We start from the raw sequence: 19,182 nt of genomic DNA, 5'->3' as shown, positions 1-19,182 counted from the left end.
AATACCTCGAGTGATACGAAAGAATTTATCAGGAATCAAGGATCAACCTGGACACATGTGTTCTCCTGCTTCTTAAATAGTTTCTGTCTAAGGCAGCAATAGTCCAGCCTTTACACACCATACAGAAACGGGCTCCCCTAACTGTGTTCTCTGATGAGGTTTTTGATTGTCACAAAAAGTTGCAGACTACCCATGATGATTTCAGCATTGGAGTTAAGAATATTGGATATTCCACAAAATTTTATGCAAGATAGTAAGCTTTCAGGGCTGAAATTGGGAACCACAGACCAAGTCTGGACTGTGCATCCAGGCAGAGGTTTATTATGCTGTTTCTTGCCTTGCCTTGTCTTGCCTTGCCTTCCCTTCCTTTTCTTTCCTTTCTTAAAAAGAGTAAGATGAAAGTTCTTGAAACGTGTATCACAGTGTTTTCAGCTGTTTTGCAACATAAAAACTGAAGTGCTATAGCAATAGGCAGTTTGGATTTAAAATTATTTAATAGTAAGACAATTTATCAGTTAATATTATTATGTATTTTTAAACAAGCTAATAAAACATATTTAAAATATTGTACATCCAGCTCTTGTTCTGGTAAATACAATTATAAATAAATAATAAACCCAAATATAGATTTTTAAATTTCTCTAGATGAATCATGTCTAAATAAAACTACTATATGATATAAATCTAGAGCTGACTACCTTTACCTTTGAAGAAACATTGCACAGGGAGTGAATGTTCAGAGCCCACACTTATGTATTCAACGGAGGTCTTTAGTTGATGCATCTGTAAGACTGGATTCAGAGCTTAAAAGACCTTCCTCTGCTTATGGCCTAAATTGTGCACATGTACAAAGAAGGATGATCTGATTGTGTATTTTGTCAAATAGGCTGCCTCTATCTTTTGGTTCACTCACATGCTGAAGGCTCAGCAAGTCCTTAAATTCCTCTAATAGAGGGTCTGTACTATATGCTCATGAGTCAGTTTCACTCAAAAAACTGACCAATATTATCTAAATGATAAATGGACAGAAAGCTCTCAAGGAGGATCATTTATCTTTTCAGTTGTTAAGAAGACCCTTTTCAGATAGATACATTTCCAAGATAAACATCTGTACTTTGAAACTTGTTGTGCCCATTTCTGTTGAGTCTTTTTTGCTATTGTTTACTCTGTTGTTTTTATAAATGTTAGATAACTAAGTCAAAGATGAAGTTCCCACCATGCAATGGCAGGACCAGAAACATATTTAGCTCCATACACAATATAAGTACTTCAAAATATTGTGTTTCATGATTTCAGTAAGATGACACATAGGTCTCATAGGGCATGCAAGTGAAGATTCTGAGCAACCTGGATTTAAAACTGAGGCATAAATCTTGCAAGATAAAGAATTCAAACAGAATTTTCAAAACTTTCTTTTGAAATTTAGGTATATAATGAAAAGAGATTCCTGTGTAGATTATAATTTAAACTCACAGTACCAGATATAGCATTTCCTCTTTTATCCTTTCATACACTGTTTCACTTAAGCTAAATAAATTATATTTAATAACATTTTCTTGTATAAAAACAGGTTCATGAAATATACTGTAGTCAAATACATATTTAAACTTTTATGATTTTTTTTTTTTTTAGTTTTAGAATAAACTTCTTTTCTTGTAATCAGCTTTACTGGACATTGTACAGTCAATATAATACACCAAAGGCATACAAACCTTCTGTCCCAGAGATACATAGCAGTGGTAAAAAGAAAAAAAAAAAAAAACAAAAAACCAAAAAAAAAAAAAACCAAAAAACCAAACAAACAAACAAAAAAAAAACAATCCAAAAACCAGCATGGAATTTGACATACAACAGGATTAACTTTTCAAAAACCAGACCGAGTACAAATAAATATGAAATTCTTTTTCCTCTTCCTTTTCATATTAGCCAAACCATGCTTCATAATAAACACTGCTTGTATAAGACACACTATGCAAATTCCCATGCTCCCCAGAACCATTTGAGACAAACAGTGTCCTGTGGCCTTCTTCCCACAAAGCAATTATCAACCTTTATGTCCTGTGACATATCTCTCTTATTCTTTCTAGCTTCTGTGCAGTGTTGAATCCTCAAGCAGTCTTTACTGTTACTAACATGGACCTCTGAAGTATCTTGTATGACTATGACCTGAAGTATGACAGGGGCTTTTGCCAAACATGAGGGCAGAGGCAGAAGGGGAAGAAGCAAGTAACTGGGATGAGTGATGATGTTACTTGATTCTGAAAACTGCAGGCCCTGTTTTCTGGGAGTGCCACTGGTTATTTCACCTACTTATTCAAACATATCAAGAGACAACCCAAACTGAACTAATCAGGAACCTCTACATGTTCTTCTTAAAAATACAGTTACTAGCCCAAGCAAACTTGTATTATGTGGCCAAAAAGGAGCCAAATTTTTTAAAAAATCTTCTAATAAAGAAATAAGAAAACAAAATCATGTAAAGCTGATTTTGTGATGGTCATGTAAGGTGTTGCAGAGAAAAAATGTCTAGCCTTTATAAAATACAGTGCTTGAGAATATAAAACTTTTTGCTAAAGTGTGTAGATAAAATACTAGACATGCAAAAAATAGCCTGTAGATTTGGTAGGAAAAAAGGGGCTTTTCTTTTTCCACATAACTTGCTCAAAATCATCTGGAAATTGAAGAATTCTTTTTCTATTAAGAGTCACAATACTAATTGCAACTTAAATTTAGAGAGGGAACAAGAGCCAGAAAAGCATTTCCTGAGAACTTAAAATTTTGGTATTCTGTCAAATGCTGTTACTTGAATGTGGTAAGTGCATTTCTTTCAGAAGTCCCATGTCTCATCTGTTTTAACAAGGTATAGTATTTCCCTTCTGCGATCTCAGTGGCTTCGAGTTTCCATTGCAGAAGACAGAGAAAAAGTTCCCTGTTATGCTTCCATGTGCTCTTGGCCAAAGTGCCAAATTTACAAAAATCACAGAACAACTTTATGTGATGCTTGTACTGTTGTTGACCTTTCCTTCCGTCTCTAGATGAGCACTGAAGAAATGAATCCTTGGCTTTGGGTTTGTTTGTTTTTTTTTTTTTTTCCTCCAAGAAGCCAGCAGTCTCCTGAGCCACTACTATAGGCTGTTTATCTTCACTATTTTAATCTGTACGTAACTTCCTCAGATAGCACTGTAGGTCTAACTACTGTATAATTCTCTCTAGTCCTGCCCTAAGGGCTTTGTTGGATGGGGAAGTTAGTTCATAGCACATCAGGATGTGAAAGCACAATCCACTAAATAAAATGTGTAGAGTCTCATTGTGGACTTTGCACAACAAATACTGGATTTTGAAATGTTGACTATTTTGTACACTGTAAGTGGGTACCCTTCTTGACTACACATTGGTTCCTAAAAGCAACACTAGAAATGGCTCATGTTGAGCAGCTAAGCAAGGGATTGAACTTAATGTATCCGAATCTATATCACCTGCAGGAGAGATCCAGCTAAGTGCTCTGGGTACACTCACCAGATCAGCCCTCAGACAATAACTCAGATCCCTCCATACCCAGCACCTCAATCCCCTATTGCAGGACTTAAGCCACAACCTTCAAATCCATTTTGTGCATAGGATGATTTGAACCACCAAGGGGAATGCTCTATCCCATGTTCTAATTAGATGAATAAGACAATAATTCACACTTGCCATAGTACATAAGCTGACACCTACCAGAAGAAACACGTGGGAACATGTCTGGTGAGGCACAAACATATCTGTTGGGAATACACCAGAAAGCTGCAGTGATAAAGGCTGTTTCTAAATATTCTGGCCGATATACTTGGTTGCATAGAAATCTATGTGTCTGTCACCAAGTGCCAGCTCATGATATTGAAAGACTAACAGAGACTTTTATTAGGTTTTTAATCGCGATTAGCCGCATTGTTCAGCTCAGATCATGCAGAAGCCAAGTACTGATATCATTACTGATTGGTGACAACTTGTCTAAGCATCACTTGTTAGCTACTCATTCCACAGGTCCTCCTTGGGAGTCCCTGAGGAAATTTCAGAAAGTCGATGCTGATCACAAATGGCCTATGGTATAGATCAGTGAGACGCCTATACAAGAAGCTATGGCACATGGCTCCAGAAGATTTCCCATAATTACAGGAGCTACTACCTTGCACAATGAAGTCGGCATCATGCCTCTGTGAATCTCCTATTCTACAGAGGTTTCTGTCACTGCTCTGAAATTTGAGGTCATGAAATTTCAATTTAAGTCTCTGCTTTTATCAAGCTCTAGCTCTTATAGAACGATCAGTTAATTATATTTCCTTTTCACAAAATGAGAACACCACATTTTTTTCTTCAGTATTTTGGTATCTCTCTGATTTTCTGTAGGCCAAGGATGAAGTGAGTTTCTGATAATAAAAGTAGGAGAATTCATCTTCCTAGCTGTATTTTCCTAGAAGACAAAAGAGTGCCGATAAGACCTCTAGTCTTCTCCTATGCCCTGTCCAGTTACAGACTAGTGGGTGCTGGCAACCAGCAGATGCAGAGGTGTAGAAAATAAACTATGGCTGCCTAAGAGTTTTGAACTTTGCAGCTCCTGCTATGTCAGGGCACTTTCGTAAGGCAGGTTGCAAAGTGAGATTCTAGGTTTTATTAGCATTTTAGTTGTAGCAAACATTCCCGCTGGACAGGATAGCCTCCAGTGATGTTTGTGGTCTTGCGGGCTTAGGGGCATCTTACAGACTTTAAAAACAGTTTCCAGGATGTAGGTGATCAGTCCTTTCTAAGAACTCAGCAGACATTTTGATTTGTCTTGAGATGGACACTGCAAAATGAAGGCACCCAAAGCTGCAGTCAGTTTTTGACTGTAGTCCAAATTTCTACAGAAGCAATGTTTGTGCTCTGTTGTTTTTGCTATGCATTTCGTTACCTGCTATGTATCATTATTGTTTTTATGCTATTTTACTTAAAAACACACAACAACAGTGTCTCTATAAGTCTTCCGCTGATACTAGTGATGAAACCACTGCACGTCATGTGGATCAGATCGTCAGTAAAGGATACAGGTTTTGTTGCTGTTCATAGACTCTATTGGAAAGGAAAGATAAGTAATATTTTTGAAATGGACAAATAAAGTAAGATAAGTGGTTGCTGATATGTCAGAATGTTGAAAAAATAGCAACATCAAAGTATACTATATAAAATGTTTCACAGCACCAGGTCACTTATACTTGGCCTGATTTATGTTTTTCCTCCAAACATTCTAATTCATTTTGAGATTTAATATGCTCATCAGAATTACTTAAACTAATCTGCTTGATTGCTGCTGTAGCAGCTCTTGGCTTGATGTCTGCTTAGTTTCAGACTTTGTATTCAACAGGTTCTCTTGTTGCCCTAGCAGTATGACTCACATACAGTACAAGGCAAATGCCAAGGTGCTGCCAGTCACAAGAAACTGATAGAAATGGAAGTGAAGTATTTGGTGGTTTCTTTTTCTGACCACAGGGTGTTGATGGAAAGAAACAAGGCAGGACAATCATGCTGCTTTCACATTTTGCTCAAGTGCCAGGAGGCGGTTCTTTCACAGTCACCGCAATTGTTCCTGTTTAACATGGAAGCCTTAAGCCAGACATAATTAGACTTTTTCTTGACAAATCATTTGTGCAAAGTCTTGACAGGTTGAAAACTGAAACGGTTGTGCTGCATTCTTCAGGGTCTGAAACAGACAGGATTACAAAAAAATGAAAGCAAGTACTGTGAAAGATATAACTTACAGAAATATGTGTCTAGTGCAAGTACAAAGTCTATGTCATGTTTGATCAAAACAATTAGACAGAATATTGTCTCATGCTTTGCTGGTGTTATACTACAGTATATTAGTAATATATAAGGGCTGTATATCACTAGATAAATTCTGTGCCAAGTGAGAAGCAAACAAACACACCAAAACATACAATATGCACACTTCTGATATAAGTGCAGAGCAAAGCCAGTGTGTAAGTGTTACATTTTGTGCTCATTTAGTGACTGAGACCTTCTCCTAGTAAGACGAGTTGTTGCACTGGAAAAATCAGAAGTTGCTTCCAGGTTTACACACCATAATTACTGCTTTGTATTTCATATCTGACCTGTTTTTAACTGGCATTCTAGACACAGTTAAGACCAGCATTGGTTTTGAAGCTGATATATGGCAGTGTACAGTATTTGTACTATCCCAATTGTATTTCCCATAAATTACTATTTCCTGTGGATACATGTAAAACCGTATGTGCTAGATCACCTTAATTCTTGATAAAGCTTTTTTTTTTTTTTTTTCTTTCTGCACTAGCAAAGAAAAACTCCATGAAACTGTAATCATATAATGTCATTACACCACTGGAAATAATCGCAAAATTATGGAATCATTTAGGTTGGAAAAGACCCATAATGATTTGCTGCATCTAAGATATTCATATTCTTCTTATGAAGGCTACTATTGTCAGTAATAAGACTTGGTTAGCATTGCCATAGTGAGATAGCACAGATGTAGAAGGTTTGAAATATTCACAAACTTTTTAATCTCTACATAATGAATAAAAAACCCAAACAACCTAGTTTTCACGCTTGGTCTACAAATACCATGATTTCCATCAAAATGCATAATTGTAGCTGGGGTTTAACAGCAGATTTAACGTTATAATGAAGGTTTTTATGAAACATACTACAGGAAACTCATCCAATACATTAGAATGCAAATAATTGAACCAGTGCTTTTCATAGTAAGTGTCCAGAATGCCTAGTGAAACAGTAATACTGATTATTCCATGTAACAATTTTTCATGTTACTTCACAAAAGGCATCAATTTGTAATTAATCTGTTTGTTAAGCTAGCTCTAAAGCATCATAGAAGATCTTTTCCACATGCATTTTCCAAGACATTAACAAGAACTCTGTATAACATAAATGCTGAAAAAATACATTCCACAGTCACAGATGATCTTTCAGCTTCTCTGTGGATGAACAAAATTCTCTTTACAGGCTGTCAAGTCTTAGTGTCATGTTCTGCACAGTCAAACAATAAAAGAAGAGAGCAACTCCTCTTGTAATAAAATAAATCATCAGCTGCAGCTTTCAAGCTGGGCTCAAATTTTGCAATTGCACCATGATGTGATTCGGTTGTACCGTCATATGTATGTGCAAGAGCAAAACAATACCAACACAGGAAAGTTGGATATATATCTGTTCAAACACAAGTCATCTCCACCAGACACAGTATATGTGCATTCAAAAGATATTGGAAGAATTATTCTTGCAGAGGTAAAAATTCATGTGGAAATTCACAGATCCTACAGATCTTCATGTTCTTTGCTCTTTCACCAACTATATGCTGAGAAGAAGACTCATGTCTTTCTTTTATATGGCTTTCCTTAACATACTGTACTTGTAATCATATTTCAGAATTACCTCAGGGATTGATATAATTTCTTGTCCAATACTGAAAAGGGAGTAACTTTTCTATATCTTATTTCATCATTCTGGTGTCATGTCTTCGATCAGTTCATTAAGTGGTTAAGGGATCATACTGAGCTGTGCCTGTATACCTTTTATCTCACAGGCCTCTGGCTTGCTCTTAAAAATCTGTGGTTCTTAAATATGAACTGACCTAATTCTCAAAAGACTATAGTTAGTAGTGAAAATGTAGTTATTAACCCAAGCAAAATTATTTCTGTCAGCTATATTAAGTTTTTACCTCCTGCGGCTACACAAGGACAAAATTCTTGTTCATCATGAGTATGGGATATTTACCATTTTACTTAAAGTGCACAGTATCTCCTGAATTTTACCTTTGTCAGCTTGCAAATGTATTATTTTAATTGTAATCCAAACTTGTTTAAGAGTCCAAGGTAATTTTGCTAGATACTTTAGACTCAGAACATATCTTTAAAACCTTGTGGTAGCTCACTCAGGAGTGCTTTTGTGTGAGGCACGGAATGGATTAATAAGATGCAGCAAAAGGCAGTAATCAGTGAATTATTTGTGATAATATGTCATTTATTAAAGACTTACCTACAAACTGTGTGTTAAAGAGTGTTAGAACAATCTCTGTTTTATTTTTTTAAGCACTGTTTTTCACTGTGATTGCATGTAGTAACTTTGCAGCTTCAGATGACGTTCTATTTTTTGCATGAAAAAATCCCTCTGGTATTTTTACTTTTAACACCTTTTTCTTCTAGCTGCACTACAGTTCTGAAGTTCAATCCCATAGAGTTTCACTTCCCACTCCTCTTTCTAATGTTTGTTAGCATGACTGTTTTTAAACATATTGAATTATGGAAAAAATAAAAGCAAGGGTGCCTATAGGCAGCTCAGTCATGTGTGTCCATGTGAAAGTTGCCAGCACACTGCCTGGGGGAAAGCAACCTTTCTGCCTTGAGATACCAAGACATGCTGTCAGCATTTTCTAGGAGAAAATGTGTTTCTGTTTTAAGTGTGAGAATGGAAAGAATAAGAAAAAAAAAAACAAACAAACAAACAAACTGAGCTCTGAGAATAGCATAGGTGTGTGTTTATAAGCAAAGCCTCTGGTAAGTCATTAGATCTCTATCTTTTGAGCCTGTGACAAATACTCCAGCTTTAAAATAACTGAAATATTTTTGTGTCTAATGATTGACACTGTGTCTCCGAGTGTCTGACTATGTGGGGGGAGGGGGAAAGGTTGTGGGAATGTTCCTTGAAATGAATGATAAGAGTAAAATCAAAATGGCATTGGCTAGGGTTACAATTCATAGTCAAATAGTGTCTGCATGTGAACAGTCACTGGCAATGACACTTCCCTTCTGAAAGACATTGAGTAAATAAGGATAAATAGAATGAATTCTGCACTGAGACATAGATATCCTCTTGGCAGTTGGTAATAGTTATGATTTTGTTACCCGTGTAGCAAAAGCTGAAACCAAATTGCTTGGATTTAATACAAAAATCAATTAGAAAGCTGCAGTGGGCTTGTTTAATAGGATTTTTTAAATGTAACCCAGTATTATAACTTAGAAAAAAAATTTAAATCCAACAAAATTCCTCTCAAAAATAGCCAAGCAAACACACACCTGGCCACAGCCATTGTTGCAGACAAAATACTGTCCTGTTCCAGTATGGTCTAGTACCAACAATTGCCGCTACCCTCTGCTGCTGAGCAGTGCACCTGTGGATACCTAACACTGGCACACAAATCCATAGGCTACATCCCTGAGTGTGTGGCTCTCTGTCCTCCACAGCCAGTGAATTCTATGTGCTATAAAGCTCCTCTGCCATTAACCCCCTGGCCCTGTGCAACAACAATACAGTAGGAGAGGAATTATTTTCATTCTTTAGAAAGCTGCCTGAAGTCTCATTTCTGTCTTCCTTCACAGATCACTCTAGGTAGCCTAAACTGGTATTAAAGCTTAGCTGAGAAAAATTGGCTCTCAGTGATATTCATTCATTGTATTATCTTTTATTTTTATGAGTCCAGTGCTAAAGAAAAACTTCCTTTCATGTAATATGATGATATGATAAATGTGAATGGAGAAGGCTGGAAACAGCGAGTGAAAAGGAGTAAAGGAAATTCTGTTGTCTGAAATACAACCCAGCAATCGGTATATTTAAATCCAGTGTTGCACGAAGATTCATCTAATTTTCCTCATCTATAAACTTAGGAAAATAAAGATATAAATAAATAAGAAGTTGTTATTTATACACTACAGTCGCCAAGGAGAAGGCAAATTTTCAAGAGCAATGTGAACACCTTTGTAAATATACACAAAATATCCTGAAATTATTTGGGACAATGGGAATAAATTTCTGTTGATTCTAACGGATTTAGGATTAGGCTGTAAACATCAAATTGCAGTGGGTACTCCATAAAAAAAACAGGAGCATGAAACCTCATGTTTGACTGTGGGGAAAAATAGCCCATGGATTAGTCAGGTCTGGCACTGGTGGTGTATGGCTCCCTACACCAGTGTCGATCGCAGTGCTGGTACATACTGGGCAATGGGTAACACAAGGTATCCACAGTGCACGCTGACATGGATGGCAAGACAGGATAATGCAGTACCCAAGAGTAAGGGGGGCCATGCTGGGAGATATGAGTGCTTTTGCTGTAAGGAGATCATTTAGTTTCCAGTGAAAAAAAAACAAAAGGAACCACCTCATATCCAATTAATTGAAAAGACTGAGTGAACAAATTGACTTCATACTATGCTGTGACTGTCTACTGACCTGAGCTTCACGGTAGCATATTTATTTTATTGAAAATATTGTCCTACAGACAATATAAGTGTAAACATAGGATCTTATCAACATGAGTGTCCCAACAACACTACAGTTCATGAAGAAGACAGGCAAGGATGCCACTTATGAGACTACAGATGAAAAATCCAAACTGTGATTTATGTCTGGAAAACAAAAAAAATTTTAGAGGTCTGAGACAGTAAGCTGTGACTAATATAATTCAACGGACAAACATCCACATGACAACCTAGCTATTTCAAGCAGTTTTAGTGTAGAATACATTTGATAATTCAATCTACAAGTTACAGCAGCAAAGTCTGGGTGATGGAAAGAAAGATACACACTGTGATTCACAGAGATCTGTACTGTCTTCCAACAGAGACAAGCAGCCCAGCCATACTTCAGAGAAGGGTGAAGAAAGCCTTCTTTAGAAAATACAATAGAAAGTTTTATGGGAAGAAAGCCTTTTTAAGCAAAAGACAGTAGAAAAGTTTATGGGAAGAAAGCAGCTTTAAAAATAGAAGAAAGTCTACCTAGTAAAAATGACGGTGTTTTAATTCCCATTTATATGAGGAAACCTTTTCATAAATAAAATGTGTACTAAGTGTGAATGCTCTCTTATGGCAGTAAGTTGTACTAGTGTCTTGCATGCAATGTTGAAGTGATTAATTTCTAATAATTTAAAATGTAAAATCTGAAAAAAAGAGTGATATGTCCGTTGCCATATATCCTTTGGCTATAATAATATATGTTTGGACTGTCTGGGCTCCAGAAGATTCTAGCAGAATCTAGTGTCCCAGAACTCCTCTCGTTATGATATGCTGAATAAGGGATGGGAAATCCCTGCACAACACACGCAGCAAGAAACATTGCTACTAGGTTTGCTATGAGTCCTTCCTCATACTGCCACCTTATCTGAGCTGGTTCTCTGCCAATTAATTTTCCTCCAATTCTGACACCAAGTCAAACATTAGAAAAGCAAATCATACAGCCATATCGGTGACAGAAAATGAGACAGAGCAGTGTGTCTTCTGTGTATTCAGTGTCCTATAGCTCAACTCTGTCCTCTGTAACAGCTCATACATCTGACTGCCAAGGAAATAAAATATGAAGATCCCAAGGGCTGCTAATGACAAACAAAACTTGCCTTCTCGTATCTCCTGCAGAAAAATTACTAACCAAAAGTAGAATCACCTTCTCAACCTCTAGTCTTCAGATATGACAACCAAATATTGTAGTTAAAGTAAATAAACAATGGTTGACTGACTTAAAATAATTGATTTGCATAATCCATCATCATTCATCACCAAGCAATTGGTCAAGAGTGAAATCAATACAGTTTCCAAGGTGCTCTCAGGCCAAAAAATATGTTTGGAAGAAATTAACACATCTGTACAAGATGTCAAAATTTTGCTCTAGTTAAATATGTTTAATAAACATGATGCTGCTTATTAGTAAGTTAATGTTGGTAACTGATGACAGTATGGACATCTGTTGATCTGATCAGCAATGATGCAAGAATCACTAATTCTCCAGTGAATGGTTTACACCAGCATCTGTGGATCTTCTTGCATAATCAGCATGATTAGCCTTTGATGAAAAATTGTACTTCCTCAATCTTTTAACTGCTGGCTTACACGACCTATATACTGCCTCCTATAAACACTTCAACCTGAAACAATTTCAGGAAAAATATTATTCCCAGGGTAGTAGCTCGGTTTGCATTGCTTCTACCAAACGTTTTTCTGAAAGGCCTCCCCTGAGCTTAAGGCAGTCTGCTTGCAACATTTCAATTGTTTTATTTCTTCTTTTTCCCTTCTTTGTTGTTGCTCTAAATTAAACTCTACTGGAGACTGCAGCATTTCATATTATAACAATGCCTGTCAGGAGTTCTTTACTGTGCATGATAAAATGTAAACTCTTTAATTAGCTTTTTTGTAATAAACACTGGAAACTAGTTTAGCATCTTAATCAGTAGAGTTTCAAAGTTATTTTCCTTTTTACTTGCCTCTGCTGCTCTTTGTTTGCTATGCTCTATTACTCTGTTGAAAGCTATCATTTACAGTATACCCCATTATTAATGAGCAGTGTGTTTGCCTTTGCTATTTTTAACTAAAACCAAATATTTTATTAAAAGTCTCCTAACATTGTATCTCAAGCACTTTGACAGAAAACATTTGGAAGCACATCACTCACTCTAAGGTGAGTTTGGTGGAAACAATTTGCTCTAATTTACTTAACCCAACAGTGGCAATTGGATATCACAAAATACCTTAGATATTCCCAAAGCAAGCATTTACAAAGGGGCTGAGGAGTGGATTGCTGACTGCTAAATAGTATCATACATGGCTGTCTTACATACAGCTTTAGTAAACCAGTCTATTTTTAGTATGAATGAGATTTAGAACACAATTACATCAGTCTTCCATGCTAGCACCCAAAGCAGCAACACAGTGCTAGATAAGTGGTTCCCAAGCAGCAAAAGTCAAATTAAAAAAGGGGTTTGGAAGAGATCACCTCCTTGTTTTCAGTGTCCAGGGTTTTTCATGTACTTAATACTTTTTTTTTTTTTTTTTTTTTTTTTTAGTTTCCAGGCTTGAGCAGTAAGAAAAGGAAAGAATCAGAGACTGTTGCAAAGGCTGTGCTTTACATGTAGTTAGGCTGTCTCCAAAAATCAGCTGGTTAGCTGCTGAGATCCATGGGCTGCAGAAACCCACAGTGGGAGCCATCCACCTCGAGATGCTCCTCCAACAACCTGCTGGGCAGACCAGAAGCTGCATCTGTGGCCCCGGCCGGCAGCTGCCTCAGAGACTGCTATGGCAGGGCCTTCTCTGTCCTTTTCCTATGCTGTTTGAATGCCTGTGGAGCCAGAGGAAGCTGGAGCTGAGCAACAACTTCTTTTTCCCTCCACGGCTTACTGAGAAAGGTCAAAAAAGTCTGAGGCCAATGTAAAAATAATAAAAATAAAACTATGTGTTTTGGACTCTTCTCACTTTTGACTGCCTGCTACCCAAAGGACCTGGGAGAACTATGCTGTTTGTAGTTTGGTTTTTTTTGTTGTTCTTTTTTGTTGTTGTTAGAGTTTTTTTTTTTATTTTGGTTTGTTTTGCTTTTTTTTTAATTATAGTATTATGATTATTTTGGTGCCTTCTGAAGATTCTGATTTAAAGAGCCCAGCTGAGATCAGGTTTTCAATTCAGGCCTTCTGCAGCAGGTAATTGAAGAATCACAGTTGAGAAAGAATGCTCTTTAGTGCAGCGTATGATAGTAAGTTTGCATATGACAGTAGGAAATGATCCTCACCAAGTTCATCTCATACAGATTAGAATATCTCTAACTCCTGCTGTTATCCCCAAAGAAAGGTTCTTTCACCCAGTATGCAAGCCAATACACACAGGGTTGAGGTATTTCTTTTATTTCATGTCTGCACAGAGATGGGTACTAGATGGTAAATCCACAAAGCTAGCACACCTATAGGACTTTCCATGTTATGTTTATACACAAAACTTGCAGAGCTAATAATTTTCCAACTCCATCCTCTCTACAATGATTGCTTAGTAACTTACACATGTGCAGGGAAAGGGTCTTCACCTAGGCAAAAGTATTCTTGACTTGTAGGTGTGATTTTTAGTATTATAATGAGGGCAGTTCAGCTACATGGATACATGGGCCTTGAGTTTAGTTGTTCAGATACATGGACCTTGAGTTTGCTTGCCAGGTTGGCAATGTACTCTTCAAGGTCTAATTGCTTCAGGATGTCCTTGCTCAAAGAAGGTTATCTACTTGTTTTTCTGATTAGGGATGCCTTTGGATTTAATATATACAGAGAACATCTTTCTTGTCCTAAGCATAATATTGCTACTTTGTTCTAAAAGTTTAACCTTCAACACTGTCAGAGTTGGACAGGCTGAAGACCCGGAGATCATATGGAAGAGATTCTCTAGATCTGTAGCAGCAACACTGTACCACTTAATCCCCCAAAAGATTTAATATTAAACCTCTGGGAATTATATATTCTTTTTGAATAGATGTTTTTATTAATTTATATCTTCAGTATTGTTACAATAACAAAGGCAGGCTCTTCTACTAAATATCAAAATCTCCTACTTGCTAAACCTGAAGCATTTTCTTACTAAGGATTAACCAGTAACCAAAAGTAATTGTACGTGATATAAAAAATATCTTAGCACTGTATCTACCTGTTCACCTAAGGATGATGTTCTACTGTGTGGAATTATTTCAGCATCTATTTCAGAGCAGTTGCATGAAATCTGATATATGAACACACAAAATATTTTTGAGAACATTATTTCAAATACAGAGTTAAAATTACCATAGCTACAAAAATGCCAATATTTACTTAGAACTCTAGTCCTGATATCTACTCTATGCACATTATCATACAGTTTTTAATTAGATGTTAACATCACAATTATTTGTTTTTATAAAAAAACCCCAGTGAAAACTCACAGTCTGCCAAAAGGTCCTCATTCCATCAAGTTCCTTCTTTTCAAAGGGATGTATTTACTGGAAAACATACTGGAGTAAATAAAAGGTCATGAGAATTCCTCTAGCTCAGGAAAGCCAACACATTTTGCCCTGTATCATTCCCCATATTGCTTTGGCTGAAACTGTCCAAAATAATTGTGTGAAGCAAATATTTTTACAGATACTTTCAGTCTGAAAAGATAGAGTCAGCAAACTTAAAGACACTTAATATCTGGAAGGCTTTTCTCTCAGACTATATTAATAAGCAGTGATACACTTCTCTCATATTCACCAGGATTTGACTGTCAGGAACAAGTAACCAATTCAAAACTTAAGGTTAATTAATGAACACTGTCTCAAACCTTCATTCACAAACCAGGGGAAACTAAACTGAACTTTCTAGTGCTCCATTTTTCCTACTCCCAAAATGAACGCGATAATTTTAGGTTTAGTGATGTTCTGTAGTTTTGCTGAGAGCACTTGCTGTTTTGCTGTTTTCACTCATCAGTGAGAGCATGTAGCATGCAGGCCCTAGACACGGGTTACTTGCAGATAGACATACTTGCCATTTCTAAAATATTCTTAAATGGAAGTTATGTTTCATTTTTTCCCGAGTCTGTAACTCTTGTGCCTCAAATTGGTATCGTATTACCCCCAGTTTAGAGTGGCTCCTCCCCCCAGGCATGTTTAGTGTTGGTTCAGACTTTTCTGTGTTTACAGCTTTAGCGTATCTGCCACTTCATGTCATGCCATCCTTTTTAGCAGGTGTGCCTCTCAAACACAATGAAGGAACACGTGAAAAAAATTCATTTCAGCTCCACCTATTGCTTCCCGTATTAACTCCCCTTCACCTTGCTTTATGCCAACACAGCAGTCAGAGCTGGGCGTAAGGGAGACAGATGGGTTTCTCATTTTATCCTGAGCATTTAGGTGTATGCTGTGGTTTAAGTCCCTAAGTATAGATCCAGAAAATTTACTTCCACATTAGCTTTCGCATCAATTTGGGAAGACGTAAACTGCTATATTCTTCCTCCCTTTCCCTTCTCTGCCAGTTGGAGTCTAGAAACATGATATTTTATAAAAAAATAATAACCACTTCTAGCCATGTTATGCTTGAGACCTTGGGAAGGGGACACTGATACTCCAAGATAACACTTCACAACTCTTATCATACTTATAGCAAGAACATCATAACCCCCCTTCCAGTAGTCTGACTGCCGAAAGGTGACAGCCATTTTGTGTCAGTAGGGGGTTACACAGTGCAGGACACTTCACTTGAATAATTAGTCAATGTTAAGGATACAGACTGTGTTTTGTTATATTGAGGATGAGAATTTTATCCTGAGTTTTCTTTTTAATTAATTTACAGATGAAAATTACAATTAATCGCTTCTACATGTGAAGTTTAGATTGATATCAGTTGCTTGTGAAATAGCTAGAATCTGTGTTCATTGCCTCCCAGCTTGCTGTTTCTTGCAGGTTTCAGGATACGCAGAGGTATTTTCAGGGAAGGGACCCTGAGTCAGCAAGAATTTTGAGGTAGATATTGTTCTTACAGCAAGCACGCCAAAAACATCCAATGAACTCTGAAGTTATAGTTTATTTTAGCTAAGACTAAAACAATGGACCTTTTTAAAGAGACAAGCAAGGCCTGCTTTTTAAGACAATAAAAGTAAGAGAATACAAAAATAAATCTTCCCTTACCCACTGTATCCTTGTTTCTTTCCAGCCTTACTCTGAATCCGGCAGCTTTCAGGGTTTCCTGAACCAAATTCAGTGCAGTCATCTCCTGAGATAAAGGGGGTTGGTTTGTTTGTTTGCTTGTTTTTCTGTCCCCTTATATCTGTCCCTCCCTGATCTCCCCAGCAACCACTGCTCCTGCTGCAGGCTTTCTGCTTGTTGGGTTTCTCATACTACCTGCCCCGCGAGTTTCATCAAAAGCTTTTCCCAGCTGCGGTCACTCACTTGCTCTCAGGTAAGACACAGAGGGGAATCCCTTGGCCCAGAGCATTCCCTCTGATTCAACTGAGTTAGTGAAGACCGGGCAAATGGTGGCTCACCTCTGCTAGCCATTGTGTTTTTTAGAGAACATAATGCACAGTAAATCATGAACAAACCTGGCACATTGTTGCATCTGTTTTTTTCCTCTCCAAATTCCATGAAAAGTGTTCATCTTTACATTATCGTCAGAGGGCTGCTCACAGTAAAGACAAAACTGGCATTGCTCATAATGAATTAATGCAAACCTGCAAGACAAATTAAGTGCTTTCCATTTTATGTCATTAAGGGATATAAGATAAGGCAGGAGAAGGCCAAAACAAGTGCTTTGGAGGATGTATTATTTTAATAGAGTGAAGCTGTAGACATGACAGAGTGCTCTTGTATCAGAGCTAGAGGGTATTTTATTTTGCACTGCCATTTCTGGGGTCTAAATTACTCCACTGCCAATGGTTATTTCTAAAGCAATGAGGTTAAAACAATATTTGGTATGATTTCTTGAAGAGTTTGATCTGACAATGAATTGATTGATGTGTTTAGGCTGTAATAATTGTAAAAAGCTATACAGATATAGCTAAAAGAGCATGGCAAAGTACAGTTCTTGTTTGAGAAGGTGGATGGTTTATGGAATATGTTTATGTAGAAATATAAATGCATGTAAACAGGGAGCACTTTACTCCTGGTAATTAGAGATAGATTGCAATATTGCTTAATCTGTGCTTTTGAAAATCAAAAGTCACACCTCTAGACTGTGTCACAGGATGAATATCAGAAAACATTTTAGAAATTTAAAATTATTTATTGTCTTTATGTTGTTAAACTGAGACAGAATCTGAAGCTATTGCTTAAATGTGGAAACATGGAGTTAAGGTTTAAAAAGCACCACATTAAAAAAAGTCAGGCAAGCCAGAGTAACAGCACTGTCATTATGCACCTGGGCAGAAAGGTAAAAGGGCAAGCCCTCGCCCAAAGGGCATGGCACAGAAGAAACCTGAGAGCAAGGCTTAACACTATTACAGTGTCAGTACTCATAGGTATAACAAGATCTAAGTCTGGCAGGTTGCTCACAGCCTAAAGGATTGCAACATTCCCAGAGGAAAGGCAGGAAAGAAGAGAGTGAAACACATTTGTTGGGCAGTCCAAGAGAAGAGTTAATCCTGATGCGTGGCCCTCCCTGAGATTCCAGGGAAAGGTGTGACCATTTTGGTGATGGTGTGATCAGGTCATTAATAAGTTTAACACTTCCTAAAGCCAACTTATCTTAAAAATGCTTGTACTGCTAATCACATTTGACCTAGCTTCTGGAAGGACTGGAAGAGTGTTTGACCCTGGTTGTACACTTTAGAATACATCAAGCTTAATCTTTCTTTGAGGATGGCTGTACCTCGTGTGGACTAATCAGAGTATAGCAGTCTATATTGCTTTATAATGTTTGTGTGTATGTGCATTCATACATACATCTATTAAAAAAGAGCCTCTATGCAGATAGAAAGCTATAATGCAGATGAAGGGTAAGGTACCTTATATAGTCATCTAATATGACACGTTACATTTAGATCACTTTTGAAAACCCAAACTAAACAATCAGGTTATTGTATGGAAATGTCAATGAGCTATTCTGCCTGTGGCTAGTTTGCTAGCATTTTTTCATTATGGAGTCATAACTGCAAGCATACGTGAAACTGTAGATGTAACTTCTGATTATTCCTATTATTTCAATGAAAAAACCCACAAATGCATAGATCCAACACTTAGGCTCACATTTATAACTCTAATAGGGGAGAATGTCAATCTTATAGCTCATGATTTAATATACAATACCAACATCTTAATGCTCCATCAGTCTGAACCCAACCAAAATTCTTGATATAGACAAGATATCATGATACGTGTTCCCCACACGTTTATTCTTTCTTTTAACAAAAGTAAAAAGGAAATTGTAACCTGATTAAGAAAAGTCACAATTAAAAAAAAAATTAAATACGCATTATTATTGGAAAGAATGTCTCATTTTCTTCCTTCCTTTTGGCAGTTTCCTAGGCTGCTATAGATTGAAGAAAATAGGAATAAGCATCTTTCGACCACAAACAGATGTGCTTGATAAAGAAAATGTCAGCAAAAATACTAAAGCAATGTGTCACAGCAGCTTTCTGACAGATAGAGGGAAAAGGTAAAAAATGTTCTATCGTGTCCGACAAGGTGTTCTTTTTGAGATTTAAAGATCACTGTGCAACTTTAAACATGTTTGTCACTTTGGCTCTGACTGGAGCTATCTGGAGCTTCACAAGAACTTTATCAGCTCAGCATAGGGGGGAAGAAAGAAGCCCATTCCCATTTATCTCAGCCAGGTTCCCTTCAAAGCCAACAAATAAATTACAGTGTACATTTGATACAAATTGATTTCTTAACTCAAATAACAATGTTGTCCTCCCAGTCAGGCCATGTGTCACT

The sequence above is a fragment of the Tyto alba genome, unplaced genomic scaffold, assembly GCF_018691265.1.
Source record: "Tyto alba isolate M040663 unplaced genomic scaffold, T.alba_DEE_v4.0 Super-Scaffold_27, whole genome shotgun sequence".
Lineage (NCBI taxonomy): Eukaryota > Metazoa > Chordata > Aves > Strigiformes > Tytonidae > Tyto > Tyto alba.
Note: the sequence above shows the minus strand (reverse complement) of the source record.